The sequence below is a fragment of the Monodelphis domestica genome, chromosome 8 (genome assembly GCF_027887165.1).
Source record: "Monodelphis domestica isolate mMonDom1 chromosome 8, mMonDom1.pri, whole genome shotgun sequence".
Classification (NCBI taxonomy): Eukaryota; Metazoa; Chordata; class Mammalia; order Didelphimorphia; family Didelphidae; genus Monodelphis; species Monodelphis domestica.
In genome coordinates, this window is record NC_077234.1 from 9,129,691 (window position 1) to 9,150,283 (window position 20,593).

The 20,593-nt window shown below is 55.8% G+C and overlaps 1 protein-coding gene across 4 annotated transcripts in view; it reads right to left on the minus strand.

Annotated features, from left to right (window-relative positions):
• LPP (LIM domain containing preferred translocation partner in lipoma) overlaps positions 1-20,593 on the minus strand; it is a 470,195-nt gene that overhangs the window by 368,869 nt on the left and 80,733 nt on the right. For all 4 annotated transcript variants that reach the window (XR_008914153.1, XM_056808011.1, XM_056808012.1 and 1 more), the window contains one exon: positions 11,507-11,602. The gene's annotated coding sequence lies outside the window, so the exon portion shown is untranslated. The remainder of the gene's footprint in view (positions 1-11,506; positions 11,603-20,593) is intronic.

Sequence of the window (20,593 nt, forward strand, 5' to 3'; positions counted from 1 at the left end):
GGACCTCTCGGAGGGCAAGGGCAGAACCAGGATTAAAGCCTCTGGTCCAGATCTGGAGTGGGGACCATCCCATGCTGCTACATTGCCTCTTCAGTCAAGGAAAATGAAAATGTTCCTCACACTGAAGGGAGTATTGCTTGCACACAAACTGAAGGGCAGCCAGGTGGCTCAGTGGATGGAGAGCCAGGCCTGGAGATGGGAGGTCCTTGGTTTAAATCTGGTCCGGGGCAAGTCATTTAACCTAAATTTAACACAGACCTTACTGCTATCCTACCATGGAATCAATAATTCTTATAAATTCTGGGATCAAAACAAAACAAAAGAAATCCGAACTGAAGGGATTGTTTCCTAAAACAAAGCACCCAAAAGCCCCTTTCCACCGTGAGCATCCCTCTTCCAAGGCCATCAGCATTGGTGCCACCACCATCTTCCTGCCAAGGCCATCAACACTGGCGCCACCACCATCTTCCTGCCAAGGCCATCAACATCAGCACCACCACATTCTTCCTTCAAAGATGACCACCATCTTCCTGCCAAGGCCATCAACACTGGCGCCACCACCATCTTCCTTCCAAGGCCATCAGCATCAGCACCACCATCATCTTCCATCCAAGGCCATCAACATCAGTGCCAAGCTCTGGGGTCCTCTGCCACATTGTTGGCCTCGTCATGGCCCAGGTCCTTCATATGTGTAAGGACCCTCCCCAGCACACAGGTTAGTAGGAGAATGGGATTTTAATGAGGCATAAAGGAGTAGAAAGTCACAATCAGGACTTCAAGCCTGGGCCACTGATAGAACAATGGCGCCTTCCACAAAACCTGGGGAGTTTCGAGAAGAGAAAGGTTGAGGCTGGCGGGGACGGCGATGAGTTAGACCTTGAAGTTGTGGAGTTTAAGCTTCTTGGAGGACATCCAGGTGGAAATGCCCAGCAGAGAGCTAGAGAGGGTGCCTGGAGCTCAGGAGAGTATCGGAACGACCCCCTAAAGACTCAAGAGTGACATTTAGACACATGAGGAAAGGTGAGAGAAAAGCAGCCAGAAGGCAGCCTTGAGGGAATCTAGTTAATTCCTAATGGACTTACCCTAGGATGTTAACTCTGAATTTGTCTATTATTCTCTCTTTAAACAAGTCTAGGCAGCACATTCTTGTGTTCTAGAGTACGGGAGAAGAGGAGAAAAGAGGGTCAGAGTGGGAGATAGTCACCGAGGGAAGGTGGTGAAAATGGGTGCAGGAGATGATGCAGCTCCAGAAAGTTAGGAAAGCAGAAAGTGGTGGGAGCAAAATCAGACGTTCCCTAGACCAGCCTCAAACAGAGACCCTCCCTGACAATGGGAGCAGTCAATGGGGACAGTGTCTGTGAGGTCCAGACCCCAAATCTGCAATTCTTCACCCAGGATTCAATTCAGGAGGTGGGCAAGGTAGAGTGTCAATGATGTGCCAGCCCCATGGGCCTGGGGGAAGACACCAAGATTACAATGAACCAGACCCTCGACTTGAGGAGCTTACATTCTACTGGGCAGAGACAAGGAAATGCCAAGTATTTGTGAGAGAATATAAGTAGAATCACTTGGGAAAGGAGAGAAAGAGAAAACCCGATAGAAGCAAAGGTTTGGGACCCCAGCCCTGAAGGAAGAGGGGAGGGGGCTTCCCAGAAGCAGATGTGAGGAGGAAAACAGTTTAGCTGTGGGGAGGAGAAGAGAGGAGGGCCAGGCCTGCACCAGGGCATGATGGCAGGGGGGCAATGTCATGTGTGATGAGAATGTGCCCAAGACACCCATCAGCCACATTTCCTAAGCACCTACCATGTGCCAAGCACTGTGCCAGAGGCTAGATTCAGACCAGAACGATGGGGGGTGACGCTCAGGGATCGCAGCCAGGATGCCCACAGCAGGACAAGAACACTGAGCTCATCCCGGGTACCATGATGTTTTTTTCCTGTTTTGGTTTTTGTTTTGGTATTTTAAAAAAAGGGAATCTGACATTTCCAAAGGGAGTTTGTTGAGTCAGTCTGGGGAGGAAAGAACCTTGGCCTCCGCCAACACTGAGGCTGCCATCTCCTTCTGGACTCCCAGAGGTCAAGAGGAATCCACCATTCGCGTTATTTTTTTTAACTTAAAAAATTAAAACTGGTTTTCAACAGCACTCACAAAAAACCATGTCTCAGGGATTTAGTTGCCATAAGGCAACGTTTGGAAAACACAACCTCTTCCAGAAGATACTTACTTGTTTGCACTAGGAATAGTGAGAAAGGTAATTTGTCGGCTAGATACCACTCCAGGGGAGGGATGTTTTCCTTGGAAACGCTTGGACTTTGGGGATAGGAGAGCGTCTCCAAGAGCTGGAAGCCCTGGAAAGGGTTCAGTCTTGTTCTCCTTGGCCCCAGAAGAAAGGTAGAAAGTGGTAGAGAGAGGCAGCCAGGTGGCTCAGTGGGCTGAGAGCCAGGCCTTGAGAATGGAGGTCTTGAGTTCAAATGTGGCCTAACTCTTCCCAGCTGACAGACCCTGGGCAAGTCACTAAACCTCCCATTGCTCTACCCTTACTGCTCTTCGGCCTTGAAATCAATACCCAATAGGGACTCCAAGATGGAAGTTAAAGGCATAAAAAAAAGAAAAGAGAATTATAGAACAGCAAATTGAGGCTAACTTCACTGAAGGCAGGCTGCCCAGTGGTTGGAGAGGGATGCCTGGCCAGGGCTTTGAGGATCCTGGATTTTTTCCTCTAGATTCCTCGAACGTTGCCCATCCTCGTTGCCCGCAGGAACAATGGTGTCCCCAGGTCAAACACCCTGGTGGCATGCCTCGTGACCTCTCCCCATACCTGGGCTCCACTCATTCCCAGCCCCCAGACCAATGGAAGAGCCATAGCTCAGGAGCTGGGCTTAAGCCTCCCCCACTCTGTTGGCATGGGTGCTGGAGCTTCCAATGACAAATCCCATTCGCACGTGGCTGGCGAGTCCAAGCAGAGTCCTGGTAGAAAAGCCTCGGCCCCACCGACTCCCATCAAGCCCTATCATTAACATGGTGCTCCCTCCCTTCACAGGTAAAGCGGGAAGAAACCAACAAGAAGGTTCAACGGCTGAGAGGGCGACGCAGCAAAGCACTGTGGAGTGCTTAGGGCATATTGGAGCACAAAGGACAACACGGCCATCCAATGCAGCAGAGGAAGTCTCCAGGTGTGACGACTTTTCGTGCCACGGACCCAGGTTTCCAACGCCGAGAGAGTGGGACTGTCTCTGTGCATCGACTTTTCCACTTAAATCTTCATGGACAAGTGTCTTTGTGCACAAAAACACACAAAGACAATCGTCATCCTCGGTTACCGAGAGACTACTACCACCCTCCCTTCACGGGTAAAGCGGGTCCTGGAGGGCTGGGAGGAAGAACAAGCTCTGTCTCGTGCCTGGGAGGTCACTGGAAGCCAGTTATCCGGCTTGGAAATGACCCCCAGAAATGGGGAGGAGTCCGGAGGAAATGCTTAGCAGCTCAGTGGGTCCCTAAGCCTACAAGGCTCTGAGAGTCGGCCAATCTGAGACTCACATCATGCAGAAGCAGAGCCAGATTTGAACCCAAGTCTTTCTGGGACAAAGAGGCTCATTAATCAGTGAAGGGGAGAATCAGCAGCTCTGCTGGGCGGAGGAACGAATCACAAGAAAACAGAGCACTGGGTCTAGACTGAAGATTCCGTCTCCCAACTGAATGATCTTGGCCAGGTTACTTACTCTACAACCACATTCCCTTCCTCCTCCGTTAAAGGAGAAGGTTGGATTCCATGACCTTTAGAATCGCTTCCATCTCTAACTCTCCTCGGACCTCAGTTTCCCCCCTATGACATTAAGGGAAGGACCATAAGCCCGAGGTCCCTTCAAGCCCTAAATATGTGTCCCTCAGACAAGGCTGTAAAGCCTCCCACACTCTCGTTTGCTCCCGTACGTAGCCGGACCTCCTTTTCATCCTCTAAAACAAAAGGGCTGGACACAGCCTTCTTGGTCTCTCCCAGCTCAGGACACTGAGGTTTCCCTGGAAGAGCCGAGCTCCTCTGGCTAGTCACGGCTCTCTTCCAAGCGTGTTGGCTCTTCCACTGTGTCAGCCCTCAAAAGAAGCATCGGGGAGCCCTGAGCCCTCACGGGGGATCCATCCCCCTCCACGCAGCTCTCTTCCATCGCTGTGCGCAAGTTCCGACTTTGTGGAGTCGTCAGAAGGGCGCCAACAGTGTTATTTCTGTTGTTAATCCTTTCGAGGAGCCCTGGAGGGTCTGGATGAGTGGACGGGAGAAACCTCACTGGAGAGAATCAAGGGAGCTCGTGGCCGATTCTACAAGTCGAGTCCTTTCAAAAAGCAAACAAAAGAGACAACAGACAGCGGGGTCTTCTTATGGACTCTTCCTTCACTTTGAATAATACTCAGAAGAGCCAAGACCTTCAGAAAGGCAAACCAAATTCCTCCGACTTCCCTAAAAGCCTACAATGGAAGAAAAATTAGCATTTTCAAGTCATTTTGACCAAGTCTAATTTTGTTTTCATCTGGCCAATGGAATCTTGGAATTCTGAAATCGGTCTCTGAAATGAGTGCAAAAAGGCAGGAGATTTCAGTGAAGAGAAAAAAAGACGAAAAACAGTCGGATTCAACGAGATTTATAAAGGGGAGACCCATGCCAGAGCCACTCTAAGTAGGAGAGCGCAGAAAAGATCCGACCCTTTTTTAAGACCCAAGAAAGTGACAGAACGTGAATCAATATGAATCTGTATTCCTTCGCACCCATTTGTGAGAGCAGGAAACGGTGGTGCTTGAGAGGGTCTTGAAGGGAACGGGGAATCCAGGAAGAGAAAGACCCTTCCCAACAGGGTGAGAGGAAGAGGGTGCTCTTTGCACCGCAGCCAGTGCAGAAAAGAAAACCAGGGAGGATATGCGCGGACTAGCAAAAGGACCACGGAGGATGGGAAGAGGAATGATGGTTCCTAAGACCAAGAAGACTCACCGAAGGCAGAGGGAGAACGGATGGGGATGCTGGAAGGATGCTCTTTGGTTCTCTGATAACAGGGGACCAGGAATTTTCTGAGCAGCAGAATGGGCTGCTGAGACCTACGCTTGTGGGAAATGCTTTGGCAGCTAGTTAAGGAAGCAGCCCACGACGGCTCTACTCTAGGGTAAAGAAGATTATGTTTAAACTCATCTGAGTTTGGGCACCAGGCCCAAGTGGTCATACCATAGGTGTACCAGCCAGCAGATGTCAAGATGCCGGCATGATTTCCACCGAGCCCAGCCATTAGGGGCTGCACCTTCTTCCCAGGATAAAGACGGCAGAGAAGGGGAGAGAGAAGGAAGGGAAAGAACTCCTTGGAAGCCAGTGAGAAATGTCGCTATGTGACCAAAAAGACACTGCAAGTGAGGAAGCGGGGAAGGGTTACCAGGACCCCCTGAGGCTTCGGGGATAAACTCCAGGGACAGGTCAGGACAAGGAAGGGGCCGCGTGTTGGACCTTACATTTTTCAGCAGGAATGGGAGGTGCTGGACTGCCAACACTAGTTTTCGTCTTGTTTTGGTGTTCCCAGCGCCATCACGGCTAGACCCTTCATAAAAACTTTTGAATTGGACCTCCTGTGGACCGACAAGCTCTCCAGACACAGCATGTAGCCATCACCGCAGAGGGCCGACGCCTGAATTCCAGCCCCTGAACGTCAAATGTCACTGGAAAAGAGTCTCCGAGATGCCCTTCTGCCAAGTGACCCCAAACACACTCTCCTGCCATGGCACCCAAAGGACAGAACCTTTAAACAAGGCGCCCCCCAAAGGCTTCACACAGAACTTGGCCCTAGCAACAATCAACCAAGCGTCTCCTGAATTTACAAAAGCCTCTAAAATTACCTTTTGTAAAGACGCCAGGAGTCCCCTGGCAGAGGGCAGAGGAGAGTCTGGGGAATCGGTCTTCTCCACAAACAGGGCAGACGAGGCTAAAATTCCCCGGCTCCTGGGTCTTTGGGCAGAGTCCTGGGCTGGCCTCTCCCTCATCGTGACCTCCTCGCCTGCCCATCGAAACTCTTCCTTCCCACAAACGCCAAAAATCTCCAGCCGCCTTGGCGGAAGGGCTCCCGAGGCACCACCCAGGCTCGCTCCATCCCTTCAATTATCCGCACACGTCGGCCGCCAGCCCCAAACACAGGCAGGTGTGATGGCGGGACGGAGCAAGAAGAGCAGATCCCGCACCCATCAACAACTCGGTAAGCCGAAAAAATAGCGGTCCGTCGCGGGCACGCCCTGGCCGCAGAGACCGCGGACGAAGCACACCTCTTAGCCAAGGGCACCAGAGACAAAACCCCAACTGGACGCGAGCACCAACGACGCCCATGGAAGAACCAGGGTAGACCTGGCGGAAAGTAGGTTTAGTCCAGTACTTCACACCACATGCAAGACTCGCCAACACGGACCCAGGGCAGCCAAGCAGCCCGTCACCCACATAGGACCGGAACAAGGAAGAGATCTCCTCCCAGATGTCAGCACCAAACATGACGTCGAGAATATGGCAGAACAGAAAACGCCCCATTAGGGAGCGAGGCGAGAAAGAGACAAGATGTTTGTTGGCTCATTGAAAACCAATACGGAGGGATCTTGCTGAATATATATGTATATATTTATTTATGCACACATATAATGCATTAATATAATAATATAAATGCACAAGTAATCATTATAATTTTATAAATATATAAAATGCATGATATACCTATTTTTGAAATATAAAACCATATATATGGCATAAATATATACAGCAGAGTTCGAGATCATCTATATATATGGCAGGCAGGTGGCACAGAAGATTCAGAGTGCTGAGCCTGGTGTCAGGAAGGCCTGAGTTCAAATTTGACCTCAAACATTAGCTGGGTGACTCGGAAACTCCTACAAGAAAACCCCCCCAAAAGGTCACCAAGAGTCAGACGTGACTGAAACGACTAAACAATGCTGTCTGTCACTCAATAAATGTGTCTGTGCACAACAGTCTGTGATCTATGCAAAGAGTTCCCTCTACAGCTAGAGTACACGCGTGTATAGCGCACACACATGTGCACACACGTGTGCACACGCGTGACGTAGTGGTCCATTCCTCACGGCTGCTGCGGCCTCGCTCGGCCCCGTGCCCCATCGCTAGTGGCGAGAAACTGGCCTTGTGGGGCCGGGAAGGGTCCGTCGTGGGACCCTAGCCCTCGGCCCTGTGCCCGGCATGCAGGATCCCCGAGGACCCCGGGGGCCGGCCCGAGGACCAGGGCCGGAGGCCGCCCGAGGACCCCGGAGGCCGCCCGAGGACCAGGGCCGGAGGCCGCCCGAGGACCAGGGCCGGAGGCCGCCCGAGGACCAGGGCCGGAGGCCGCCCGAGGACCAGGGCCGGAGGCCGCCCGAGGACCCCGGAGGCTGCCCGAGGACCAGGGCCGGAGGCCGGGGCCCCCCCGAGGAGCTCCTCCAGGCGCTCCTCCAGGCTCCCATCAGTCCAGGAACACGCGTCAATGGCACCATGTGGACGGAGCAGCGGCACCAACAACAAGGCCGGCCTCCAGGCGCTCCCGTCCTCTCAGGGACTCGGTGCTGCACGGGGGAGGCTGACGCCAGCCTGTGCCCTGCTCTGCGGTGCGCCATGACTCGCTCTGGACGGGCAGCTTCCCATCGGCTCTGCGACGCCCCGTCCGAGGAAGAGGCTCCGGCCAGCGCTGGGCGTTTCTGGGGGAGGCCTTGGCGGCGTGCGAAGGAAATGCACGCTGGCTTTGCTTTCTCCATGGCTTCTCCCACTACGCAGAAGAAATGACTTTTTCTTCCTTCTCCAGAAAATAGAGGCGGCCTAAAGAGATGCTTCTACGGTCCGGGGAACCCCGGGCTCTTCCACGTGCTTCCCTCCCTTGGTGAGGGCTGCGAGACTCCCTCGTTCATCACAATCGTCTCCTCTCCTTGCCCCTCCCTCCTCCGGGCCGCGTCTTCACTTCCCCTCAAAGTCACTTCAGAATCACTTCCTCCCAAGGCATACGGGGTGCCCCCACCCCCGGAGCTCATTCACCCCCCCATAAAATGATTTCTGACGACCCTTCTGTGGGTTTGTTCAGTTATCGCAGACAAAAGCTCTCGGAGGGCAGCAAAGGCTTCATCGTCATCTTCGGATCCCCAGAGATGACAAGCTCGTGCTGGCCCGGGGTAGAACCTCATAAAGGCTAGTTAATGACTGAAACGGGACAAGCAGAACCAAAACAAGGGTCAGGGGAGGCAGGAGGCGCCAGTGGGGAGGGGAAGGCCACGGATGAAGGCTGCAACTCCAAGACGAGAGATCGAAGAGTAACCAAAGATGGCGGTGAGCCAAGGGCTCCCCAGTGGCTCTGCAACCGAGGCAGGACCCCTAGCCGAAAAGGGGTGGAAGCAGCCATCGCCAAACGCAGAGACCGACCCTGGACCTCTGACGAGAAACAGCCGGTACACCTCCAGCCAGCCCCCAGCAACAGAGGCTTTCCCGAGTGGCGGTCCGAACCTTACGGGAATGAGGATGCAGGGAGGACTGGCCCAATTCCGAGGTGTACTTCGGACTGGGCTGCTTAGAATCCCAGCCCTGCCTGCCAATCAGTAATGAGCCGTCATTTATTAAGCTTCTAGCCTGTGCCAGGTGACAAAGGTAGGTTCAGATGCAGATTACAAGGAGAGATCTAATAACCTGAAGATGAGATTACTTCTGTGTCCCCAAATAATCTTCCTCATAATGATGACATCATTCCTTCATTGATAACACTGCTGAGGTAATAAGCAGACATCGATGATTGTCATTGTTAAACATCCTTCATAAGGACAACCACTAACATTTCTAAACTTTTGCAAAGCACTTGCAAACTCCCACCAAGCCTTCGAGGCAAATGTTGCATTGAGTCCCATCTTGTCCAAGAGGAAACCAAGGCAGAGGGCGACAACTTGCCCAGGATCCCATATCATGGAGGAGTCTCAGGCCAGATCTGGGATCCGCTCCTCCTAGTTCCAAGCCCAGGGAAGGATCCACGGCCCCCCTGAGCTGACCAGAGAGAGAAAGGAGGCAGGGAAGTGAGTCCTCAAGGGATCATCCAGAATATTCTGGATTATTGATTCAGGAAGGCCCCAAGCAAAGCGAATGCTCACCAGAACAGGGCACTGGGTGTTAGCCTCAGCTTACAGGAAGACATTTAAATTTAAACTGTCTCCTGAAGACTCTGTCATCCGTGAGGCTATTTATAAGGCCATTAAACAGGTGAGACATCACACCCTGAATTCTCCAGGTGACAAAATGCCGTCACATTCCTAAGGCTATCAGTAGCCTTCCAGATGCGTGTTCAAACAGTGCCTCAGATCTGGCTAATCATTAGCTGCTAAATATGGACCAGGACATGTGGGAGAATGGTTTATGGTGTGGTCCAGAAAGAGTTTACTGCTGAAATCTAAATTAATGTGATTAAGGGAGTCCATACACAGAAGGCTGGAGTCTCCCTAGATCTGTTTTCTGTGGCTACTGCCAGGCCTTGGGAGGGTCCCAAGTCTGGGTTGGCCTTTAATCTCATTATTCTTTTCTAGTTGACTCCATCCCGTTCTCAAGCTTGCTGCATGGAGCCCTCCGGGCCGGCCATCCTCTCCCAAATGCCCCAGTGCACTCCTTTCCCTCAGGGTCTGCTCTGGCCCAGCAGGAGAGAACGCTGGCTCGCCTGAAGGTGCTCCCTCCATCAGTGCTAGCCGGAATGCCAGGGGAGGAGGAGGAGGAGGAGGACGCCGGGTTCAGAGACCTCCTCACAGTCTCTGGGCTTAAAAATAAAGAAGTGAGAAAAGGGAATGGAGAACAAAAACATTCAAAGCCATCATTCAGAAAAAGAGACCCAGCCAGGCTCCCGGCTTCTGCTCAGAGGTGCTTCCCCGCAGACACGGGCCGGCTCGTGCAGCCTTTTCCGTGGTTCTGTCTGGGGCTTGCAAGGTCCCACATTTAACCACAAATGTCTTCCTGGCCAAACAAGGCCCCAACACGTTCCCTCTGACCCTTCCTCTTTGGGGAGACTCCCATCCAGGGGCCCCTGGGCCAGCCGAAGCCAGGAGGGGATTGGGGCAGGGAAGGGTGCAGAGGGTGAGGGTCTCTGGATGTTTGGGGCCAAATGCCTAAAAGCCACCGTGGGAGGGTGCTTGAGGTGCCCCCTCTTGTGGGCTGTCGCTGGCGTGGTTTTCTCCCTCTGGAAGATGCTGGGATGGAGAGTGAGTAAAGGCAGACAGTTACCAGGAGTGCCACCTCTGGGCGACCCACTTAACCTCGATGAGCCACTTTTGTCTCCCTGACAATGAAGGGGCCCCTCCGGCACCCCGCAGTATGAATTTCAAAACTACTCCACCCTGTTCAGATCATTCTTTGGAGGATGGGATTTAGCTATTTCCTGATCAATGACAATGGAGATACTTGGAGTAACAGATTCAGGTCTTGGAAACTGCAGTCTCCACCCTACTCAGGTAGAGATTAGGAAGGGCTGCAGCAAACCTCAAGATTTAATTATTTGAGAATATGGCCCTCAACAGACATGTGCAAAAAAGGACAGACTTCTGGGCGGTCCTAGGTCAAGCTAGAGCCACCATTGGCACTTGTGAGGCACAGGAAGTGAGGTAGGGAACAGCCGCTGGAATTCGTTCACTTCCTGTGGAGAGACTAGCAGCTGTTCCTGCTAGGAGCTTGAGGAGGGAGGAAGCCCGCAGACAGCTTCCCTTCAGATCGATCACGTGAGTCAAGGACTGATTCTTTTCTACCTGGCCCTTTGGGCCTAATCTCCCTCTGGCTTGGCCAGAAGGTTGAGTTAACCCCTTCCCCTTTTCTCCTCCCTCCTCTCTCTCTCTCTCCCCTCTTCTTACTCCCGTTGTGATTAAACCACCATAAACTCCATTCTGACTTGAGTGTTTCATTTAAGGAATTACATGGCTGAATTCCCTGGCGACCATAAATTAATATTTTAACCACCTTTAAAGGTGATTTTCACCTTTACAGCGGGCTCCCTTCGGCTCTAACAGCAGTGCCTTAGGGCCCGGTCAGGCCGGACGTGGAAGATGTGAGTTCCAGTTCCGCCTCAGACGTGGTTGTCTGAGAAGGCCCCGACCTCTCCCTTCGGGCTTCTCGTAGGCCTGAGCACCCGCCTGGCAGCACCCTTTGGGGACAGAGGGAGACCGTGTGCGCCTGGCACGTCGGGAACCTCAAACGCCATCCGAGGGTGACCAGGATGACGGCTGGCGGCTCACTAGCAGCTCCATGAAAGTGAGCACACAGAGGAGGCCGTGTCGGGCGGCCTGTGCCACCACTCACAGGCTGAGGCCCTGTTTCTAGCACTGGAGACCCTGCGGAGGAGGCCCGAGGGACGGAGGCAGAAGGGCCACTCCACACCTCCCCCACCCGGCCTCCTCCTCAACCCCGCGGCGGCATCCTCAGTCAGGAAGTGATCTGGTCATGGGGAGCCCCCCCCGAACCCCAGCCGACACTCCCTCCTGCCAAACGCCCCCTCACCTTGGTGGGGCCCCGAAGGCCTGCCTCAGCGGCGATGGTCGGCGGGGACAGCAAGGGTCCAGGGATGCCCGCGTCAGCCAACGGCTCAGCTCCTGGCTGCAGAGAGAGGGAAAGGTCAGTGTCAGGCATCTAGCAGCTTGCACCCATGCACTCCACGCACAGAGCCTCACCACCATGCCAGGGGCTCGCGAGAAGGCACTGGCTTTGACCAGGAACCAGACGGCCCCTGCCTGGAAGGCGAGGGCACAGGAGGCGCCCCAAGCAGGACCAAGAGGGGAGCATGAGGGCGACCAGGTAAAATTGTCCCAAGCCCTGAGGGCGGGCGAGAACACGCAGGAAAAGCACAGAACGGCCGTCACAGGTGCTACAAGAGCCCCACAGAACGGAAGGAGGAGAGCCGGGGAGACCCGTCCCTGGGAGAGCGGACACGCGGCTCAAGGGGGGATCCCGGGGAAATCGAGAGCTCTGGGGCAGCCTCGCAGCTCCTCCACCAAACCCCGAGAAGCAGACTTGATTCCCCGCGTGAGCCCAGCCACTGGTGGTGAGCCGCCTCGGCACCCCCGGGTGCTGTGGGAAGCCCCTCCCTTCGTGGTCAAGGAGCAGATCCAGCCTCCACCCCAGTGCCAACGAGCACACAAACTGGGGCTCCCGCACTTGGGCTTTGGGGGGCTCCATCGCTTTTCTCCATGAAGACCCAGCCCAGAAGCCCTTCCGCGAGCCTCCCCCAAGGGCAGCCCCTCCAATCCACATGAGCTAAGCAGTCGCTCTACCACCCGCCCAGGGAGATGAATAAAAGGCCATGCGGAGGCAGGAGGCAGACACGGGGAAGTGGCACAGGGGAGAGCTCGATCCTTGGAGCTGCCCCACGCGGGGCCCGGCGCAACAAGTGGAGTCCAGACTGGGGGGAGTTTGGCCCCAGGAGGGGAGATCCTGGGGGGGGGGGGGGCGTTTGGCCCCAGGAGGGGTATGGGTGGGGGGGTTGGCCCCAGGAGGGGAGATCCTGGGGGGGGGGGGGCGTTTGGCCCCAGGAGAGGAGATCCTGGGGGGGGGGGGGGGGGGGCGGGGGCGTTTGGCCCCAGGAGAGGAGATCCTGGGGGGGGGGGGGCGGGGGCGTTTGGCCCCAGGAGGGGTATGGGGGGGGTGGCCCCAGGAGGGGAGATCCTGGGGGGTGGGGGGGGCATTTGGCCCCAGGAGGGGGGACACTGAGGGAGGTGGGCGGCGTCCTTCGGGCCTTGAGCCAGCAGCAGAGCGTGCACAGAGGGGATGGACGCCCCCCGGAGGGCCCGTTCTGCAGGCGGCTCTCCTCTCCAACACGGAGCCCGGCTCCTCTCCCCGGACGGGTCTGCGGCTCACTGGGTCCTGGAGACATCCTAGAGCTCCCTCTTCCCCGCAGCACCGCCAGCCCCGAAGGCCCAGTCAAAGCTCCTGCGCAGTTGTCCGGGGATCGTCCGGCGGCGGGAGAAGGGCGCGCGTCCGTGCTCTGGGCCAGGACGAGGGCGTGCGCGCTGCTCACGGACGGAGGAGCCCCTTCTGCGGAGCCCCCACGAGGGTTCTCGTTCTCACGAGGCTCCTGAGCGGGGAAGGAGGGGCGCGGAGAGCCGGACAGGGAGGCGAGGGCCAGACAGCCCGTCACTGGCCCCCGTCAGCGCCAGGAGCTCTCCTCCTCCCGCAGAGCGAGGAGGACGCGGCCAGGGAAAGGAGAGGCAGGAGCCGGGCTGGGGTCTAAGCAGAAGGCGGCCCAGCGGCGCCTGGAGGGGGCCCTGCGCCTCTTCGGGGAGCCCTTCTGGCTCTGGGCCATTAGCTGAGAGCCTCCCCTCCGAGGCGGGGAGCTCAGCTCCCTCCTCCGGGCTCCCAGCTGCCCTTCCTCGACGTGCCGCGGGACGAGGAAGAGGAAGCGGAGGGCGCACGTGGCCAGAGCCCGAGCCAAGAGTGCGCCGTGGCCTCGCCTCACTCTGAGCGACGGCCGCCCCCCCCCGCCAGCCTTCCCGAGGGCTCTACGTCCAATGGGCAGCTGGGCCTGCGCCGGTCCTCTGGGACAGCCACGAAGAGCTGTCGGCGCGGTGCTGAAGGCCGGGAGACGGGCATCGGGCACGCTCGAACCCAGAGCCCGGCGGGAGCCACCTTCCACCCTCCTCCTCGCCCCACGTGGACTAAGAAAGCCGGCGCGTAGCAGTCCCAGCAGCAAGACTCTCCGGCCTCCAGGAGAGGAGCCGGCCAGGCCGCGCACGCGGCAGCCCCCAGGGAACGCCAGGCTCCGGGACTCCTTTTGGGGTGCTTTTCTCGGGCTTCTGGGGAGATTCCTCTTGGCAAGACGGTCTTCAGTGTCAGGCCCTCAAGCCTGGGTCCTGGGAAGGAGCTCCTGCGCTCCCGGCCCCGGCCCTCCAGCCCAGACTGCCCCAGGACGGCCACGGAGCGCCGCGGCCGCCTTTTCCATGGTCCCTGTTGAAGGGTCTCCTGTTGGCTAGCTCGAGCCAGTCAGGATCCTGTGGGATGCGGGACAAGCCCATGGAGAGGCCCGGACGCAGGAGACGGTCCCAGACTGGAGAAGCGGGGACAAGGCCGGCCGGCGCGAGGCCTCCTCAGGCCGCTCGCGGACGGGACCCCCAACCTCGAAGCCCCCGGCCCGCCCAGGCCGCCGCTGCCCTCCGGGGAAGGACCTGCTTGTCTCTGAAGTCACGTCTGCGGCGCCATCGCTTCCCTCCGATCCTCATTCCTCGCCTGTCAGCGCCCATCGGCCGCCGAGATCCGCTGCCATCCTGCATCAGGCTCCCCGCCCAAGGCTCTCCGGGCGCCATCGCTTCCCTCCGATCCTCATTCCTCGCCTGTCAGCGCCCATCCGCTGCCGTCCCGGCTGGCGGGGCGGGAAGGCGTCAGGCTCGCTTGTCCCTCGCAGACGGGAGTCCGTGAGGGCGTGATGGGCGGCCCAAGGCTCTCCGGGCGCCATTGCTTCCCTCCGATCCTCATTCCTCGCCTGTCAGCCCCTATCGGCCCCCGAGATCCGCTGCCATCCCGGCTGGCGGGGCGGGAAGGCGTCAGGCTCGCCGTACGGGCCGCCCAAGGCTCTCCGGCCTCCATCGCCGCCCGCCTTGCTGCATCTTCTCCCCGACCACCGAGAGCCGTGGACGGAAGCGCGCGGGGACGGGGCGGCCTGGCGCCCGGAGGCCGAGGCCAGGGGCCAGCGCGGTGGCGTCTTGGGGGCTCCACAGACGGCGCGAAGGACACGGAGTGGAGACCGGCGGGGCCCCGGGACGCTCCCGCTGACGCGGGCTGGAGCAGGGGTGGGAGAAAGGGCGCTCGGTGGTCCGGCATCGTGCAGCTGCCTTCACGGCCGCCCCCCAAGGCAGGGAGCCCCCGGCCGGCTCTCCTGATCCGCGGCAGGCTCTGGAGGCAGCACAACCCTTCTGACTGGGGGGCCGGGCGCACCGCGGTCCTAGAGACGGCTCCAAGGGAAAGGAAGGGGCCGAGAAAGGCTGCTCGTGCCGAGCAACAAGAGGGCAGCCGGGGCTCCGGCGCCCCCCGAAAGGCGTCCCTGAGCACAGGCGGCCTCAGCTGTGGCCGTCATCTCGGCAAGCCCGGCAGCGGAGTGACCGCTGGAGGAGGCCGCCGGGAGGGGGAGGTCAAAGGGATGGATGTTCAACAGAAGAAAAACCACGGCACGATCACGAGGCTCGCCGGGGATGGGGTGGGGGCGGAGGCTCTGAAGGATGCCCGAGTGCAAACACTGAGGACGTGGAAAGGGGTCTGGATCACTAAGGCAGGGAGGGGGTGGGGAAGGGGGGGGAAGAACGTGCATCCTGTAACAAGGAAAAATCTTCTCAATTAATGAATTAAATTAAGTTATCCAAAAAAAGGAAGGAAGGAAGGAATGGCCGTTCGGGCAGAATCCCAGCGATGCCAGGAAGCTGCCTGAATGGGAACGCCATGAAAGGAGAACAGAAGCGCGCCAGAGGAGCTCAGAGACGAGAAGGCCGCGCTCTCCCGACGGGGCTTTCAAGGAGAGTCCCGAGAAGCGAGGGGCAGCTTAGTGTCAGGAAGAAGAGCCGGGCAGCCGCGGCTGGGAAGGGGACGAGCAAGGTCCGCCCAAGGCGAGCAGAGCCAGGCTGAGCCTTGCCCTCGGCTGATGGGGAAAGACGAGAGAAGGCCCAAAGGAGCTCCAGTCAGTGTCAAGGGATGGGCTGGGAGGGGCAGAGGAGCCTGGCACGAATAAACCGGCTCAAGACAGGGAATGGAAAAGAACCAGGAAAGATGTCTTTGAAAGGAGCCTAGCATAGAGGGTGCAGGAGCTAAGTGCCCAGACATGATGAAAAAAGGGAAGGGAAGGGAAGGGAAGGGGGAGGTGGGGAAAGGAGCCTCTCCAAGGTCAGGGTCGGGAGTCCAAGAAAAACAACAGGGCTAACGCGGAGGGGCAGGGAAGGTCCCAAGAAAAGACGGCTGAGGCAACGCCTTAAAGCCGTCGGTGATGGGAAAGAAAAGGCCTCGGTGAGGCAGAGAGACTTGAAGCGGGGACGTCAGCAAAGGGCAATCCAAAGAGTGCAAAGGAGAAGGGAGGAAAAGCAGAGCCGGACAGCTGGAGGACTGGGATCATGAGCAAAAAAGAAAAAAAATGGTATCTGAAGATGCAGGAGAGTGTGCTGAGATGGCAGGAGGAAGAGGGAGAGGACCAGAAACAGAACTGGAGAGCAGGAAGGATCCCTGGAGACCGGCGCCATCACCCAAACGGTGTCTACTGCCCGGGCGCTTGGGATTCCACCCAAGCCCAGAACTCAGTGGGAACTCCAGTCACTCCGGATTCTTCATGGAGCGCATCTGAGGGCTGTCTGTACGAATCCACATTGGAGGCTTCCCCGTCCTGGACAGAGAGGAGAGTCTTATCAAAGTGACTACGAATCTGCCATTTTTCATCTAGAACTTGCCTTCTTTCTTCATTTCTGGAAAGCCCTCAAGATGGTGTTGCTCCTTTGGGGCTTTCAAGCAGCCTTCTTTGCTTTTCCTTCCATTGCTTCTTATTGCTCCACAGACAGAGAGATCAAGCCCTTAGGAAGCCCTCACTCTGCCGAGCAGACGATCACTGGACATGCTCACCATCCCCCACGATAAGATTTTACAAGAAGCTCATGCTCTGACCAAGTGTTGCCTGTGGCCACCATCTCTCTTCAGGAGGCAGAGACATGGAGGGCGTACTGGCTGAGATAATGGCCCTGCCCTTTGGGCCTCCTGGATATGGCAGCTAATTTACACAAGTTGTATGGGTTAGCTTCGTCAGGAAAACAGATAGTTATAATAATGACTAAATTACGTATGCAGCAAAAAGTCTTGTTATACTCGACAGGCTTGGGAAAATAGGCATGATTTCTCTACCAAATTTCAGGGCCTTCCTCCGTTCATTCCCGGGACAGTCTTTACCCTGCCAGACCATTTCTCCATGGAACTTATCTCAAGCCCTAGATTCATGCCATCGTCGAATTAAATGGGGACTCATCCCCCCCCCCCTTCATTTTATAGATGAAGAACATGAAGAGAGAAGAAGAAAGAGAACCAAAGTGAAATCTCCTGTGCCCAGCGGACTTCCTGGCACCGTGGATCTAAATGCTGCCAGGGCCTGAAACCATATACTTCTAAAATAGAAAGTGATTGAAATGTCATCTAACCCAATCCTTTTCTCTGTGAAGTGAAGAAACTAAGATACAGAAAAGCTTAATAAATTCTTAAATAATAATTCTTAATAATTTTTAATTTTCTTAGTAATTTCTCTCCCTCTCTCTCTCTGTCTCTCCCTCTCTGTCTCCCTCTCTCCTCCTCTCTCCCTCCTCTCTCTCCCTCCCTCTCTCTCCTCCTCTGTCTCCCTCTCTCTCCTCCTCTCTCTCTCTCTCTCTCTTCTCTCCTCCTCTCTCCTCTCTCTCTCCTCCTCTCTCTCCTCTCTCTCTCCTCTCTCTCTCTCCCTCTCTCCTCCTCTCTCTCTCTCTCCTCCTGTCTCTCTCTCTCTCTCTCTCTCTCTCTCTCCTCCTCTGTCTCCCTCTCTCTCTCTCCTCCTCTCTCTCTCTCCTCCTCTCTCTGTTTCCCTCTCTCTCTCCTCCTCTCTCTCTCCCTCTCTCCTTCTCTCTGTCTCCCTCCCTCTCTCTCCTCCTCTGTCTCCCTCTCTCTCTCCTCCTCTCTCTCTCCCTCTCTCTCTCTCTCCCTCTCTCTCTCCTCTCTCTCCTCTCTCTCTCCTCCTCTCTCTCTCCTCTCTCTCTCCCTCTCTCCTCCTCTCTCTCTCCTCTCTCTCTCCCTCTCTCTCTCTCTCCCTCTCTCCTCCTCTCTCTCTCTCCTCTCTCTCTCTCCCTCTCTCTCTCTCTCTCTTCTCTCCTCTCTCTCTCTCCTCCTCTCTCTCTCTCCTCTTTCTCTCCCCTCTCTCTCTCCCCTCTCTCTCTCCTCCTCTGTCTCCCTCTCTCTCTCTCCCCCTCTCTTCCTCTCTCTGTCTCCCTCTCTCCTCTTCCTCTCTCTGTCTCTGTGTCTCTCTGTCTCTGGGTGGGTGTCTCTCCTTCCCCTGTCTTCTTTCTCCCCTTTTCTCTCTCATCTTTTCTCTTGTATCTCTCTCCCTCTCTCCCTCCCCCCAACTGTCTCTCTCTGTCTCTGTCCCCTGTCTTCTGGCCCCCTTCATACACTCAAAGGTTAGTATTGCTCTTAGCTCACTGCTATTTATTAGCCTCAGTTCTCAGTTCCTCATCTTTAAAATGGGATAACAACCCATAACTCACAGATGTGGGAGACCAAAAATACCAGTAAAGCACTCTTCAATCCTCATTAATGCCTAGACACGTGTGTTATTTATGTTTTCTGTCTGCTTGATACCTAGCTCTGCTGCTGTACATATTGAGGCTCTTGGAGGGTGCAGACTTCACCTTTACATTCCCGGTCTTAATCAGCCTCCCATGGGTGTCCTTCCCATCTGTTAACTGGACGACAGACAACAACCAAGGAGCCATTTGGGGGCCTCACCTACACTTGCACACCCTTCTCTTCCCTGAGGTATTAGTGTCTGAGGCAGGGAAGAGGGACCCACGGAAAATGTAGGTGAACAACAGTTGGTGAAGGGATCGGGGAGCCTGAAGAAGAGAAGGCTGCGGAGGGGGCGAAGAGCTACCTTCAAGGAAGCAAAGGCTGTGCCAGAGAAGGGATTGTCCTTGTTCTATTTGAACCTACAGGGAGGACCAAGGCACCAAGGGTGGCAGCAGCAAAAGCCCCATTTAGGACACAATCTGTTAGATGATACTCATGAAGGACTTTTCCTGACCATCTGCAGATTCTTGTCCTGCTGCTTGGGAGGACATTGTTCATGTCTGGCTCAATCAACCAACCCTAATTAAACCCCTACTGTTTACAAGGCCTTCTTCTGGTGGTGTTCAGTCTTTCCAGTTGTGTCATGTTCCTCATGACCATTTGTGCGGTTCTCTTGGCAGACACGGGAATGCTTTGCCTTTTCCTGCTCCGGCTCACTTTACAGGTGGGGAAGCTGAGGCAAGCAAGGTTACATGACTAACCCAGCTTCACGTAGCTAATGTTTGAGGCCAGATTTGAACTCAGGGCTTCCTGACACTAGCCACAGCTCTCTATCCACTGGCCCACCCAGCTGTCTAAGGGCAGGGATCGCCAGCACTTAGTATGGTGCCTGGCACATAGTAGGTGGTTAATGATTGTTTCTGACTGACTATGGACAACTTATCTATGACAGGAAAAGCTTATGAGTCAGGCAGTACTAAGAAAAACCTTCATTCCCTGTGACATCTCACCTGAAGCTTCCACAGAACAGTGACTCAGAGCGTCGGTGCAGCACCCCGAGGGCCAGTCGCCCAAGTCTGTGTTCAGCTCTTTCTCGCCTCACAGAGAAGAGCTTTAAGCAAGGCTGAGCGCGGGGGAGACGGCTTGCAAGGGGTGTGAAAGGAGGCACGACAGCCGCAAATCCCTAAAACCGCAGCCGCTCCACGGCCCTGGCGAGCCGTCCGTCCCACCCAGACCTGAGCAAGGATGCTCGGCTTTAAGCCAGGGAGAAGATGGATCCGGCAGTCAGAGGAGCTGGCCTGAAATCCTGGCTCCCTGCGACACTGGACAGGCCCTCTAAGAGCCCAAGTATTCTCACCTATGAGAGGAGGTGGGAATCAAGTGAGGAACTCAGTGTAGATGCCAGGAGCTATGCTAACCTCTGAGCATCTCAAGGAGAGAGGGAAGAGGGAGAAGGAGGGGGGGAGAGAGAGAAAGAGACAGGGCGGGGAGAGAGAGGGAGGGAGGGAGAGAGAGGAGAGAGGGAGAGAGAGGGAGAGGGAGAGAGGGAGAAGGAGGGGGGGAGAGAGAAAGGGAGGGGGGAGAGAGGGAGAGAGGGAGGGAGGAAGTGAGAGAGAGGGAGAGAAGGAGAGAGAGGGAGGGAGAGAGGGAGGGAGAGAGGGAGAGAGAGACATAATAACAGAGAGAGAGAGAGAGAGAGAGAGGGAGGGAGAGGGAGGGAGAGAGACAGGGAGGGAGGGAGAGGGGGGAAAGAGAGGGGGAGGGAGGGGAAGAGGTAGAGAAGGAGGGAGGGAGAGACAGAGACAGAGAGGGAGAGACAGAGAGAGAGGGGGAGAGAGACAAAGAATGAGACAAGAGAGACAGAGAGATACAGAGCAAGAAGAGAGACAGAGAGAATAAGACAGAGAGAGAGAGAGAAATAAGTGCGAAACATTTATTGCACATTATCAGGATGCCAAATACTAAGGCTAGTGGGCGGACTCTAAAACTGTGATCCAATGCTTTTCTCCTTTTAGTCAGCCCTAGACAAAATGCCCCATTGGTACCTTACCTCAAAGCCAAGCTAGGGAAAGGGATGGATAATTCTGGTAAGAAAAGGCAGAAGCCCCTTAAAGACTAAGTATTCCTCGGGCTTTAGTACAAAGCTTAGCATTTAGTGGGTGCCTCATAAGGGCTCATGGATGGATGTCATCATTCCTCCCAGAGCAAGGAAAAGCCTCCCAGCTTTCTACTTCCAAATGCTGACATCCCTAAAGCGAGTGAGGAAGCTGGAGGATCAGGGAGCACGCAGGGAGGGCATCTAAACCAGGGAACAAATTTACCGGAGAGATG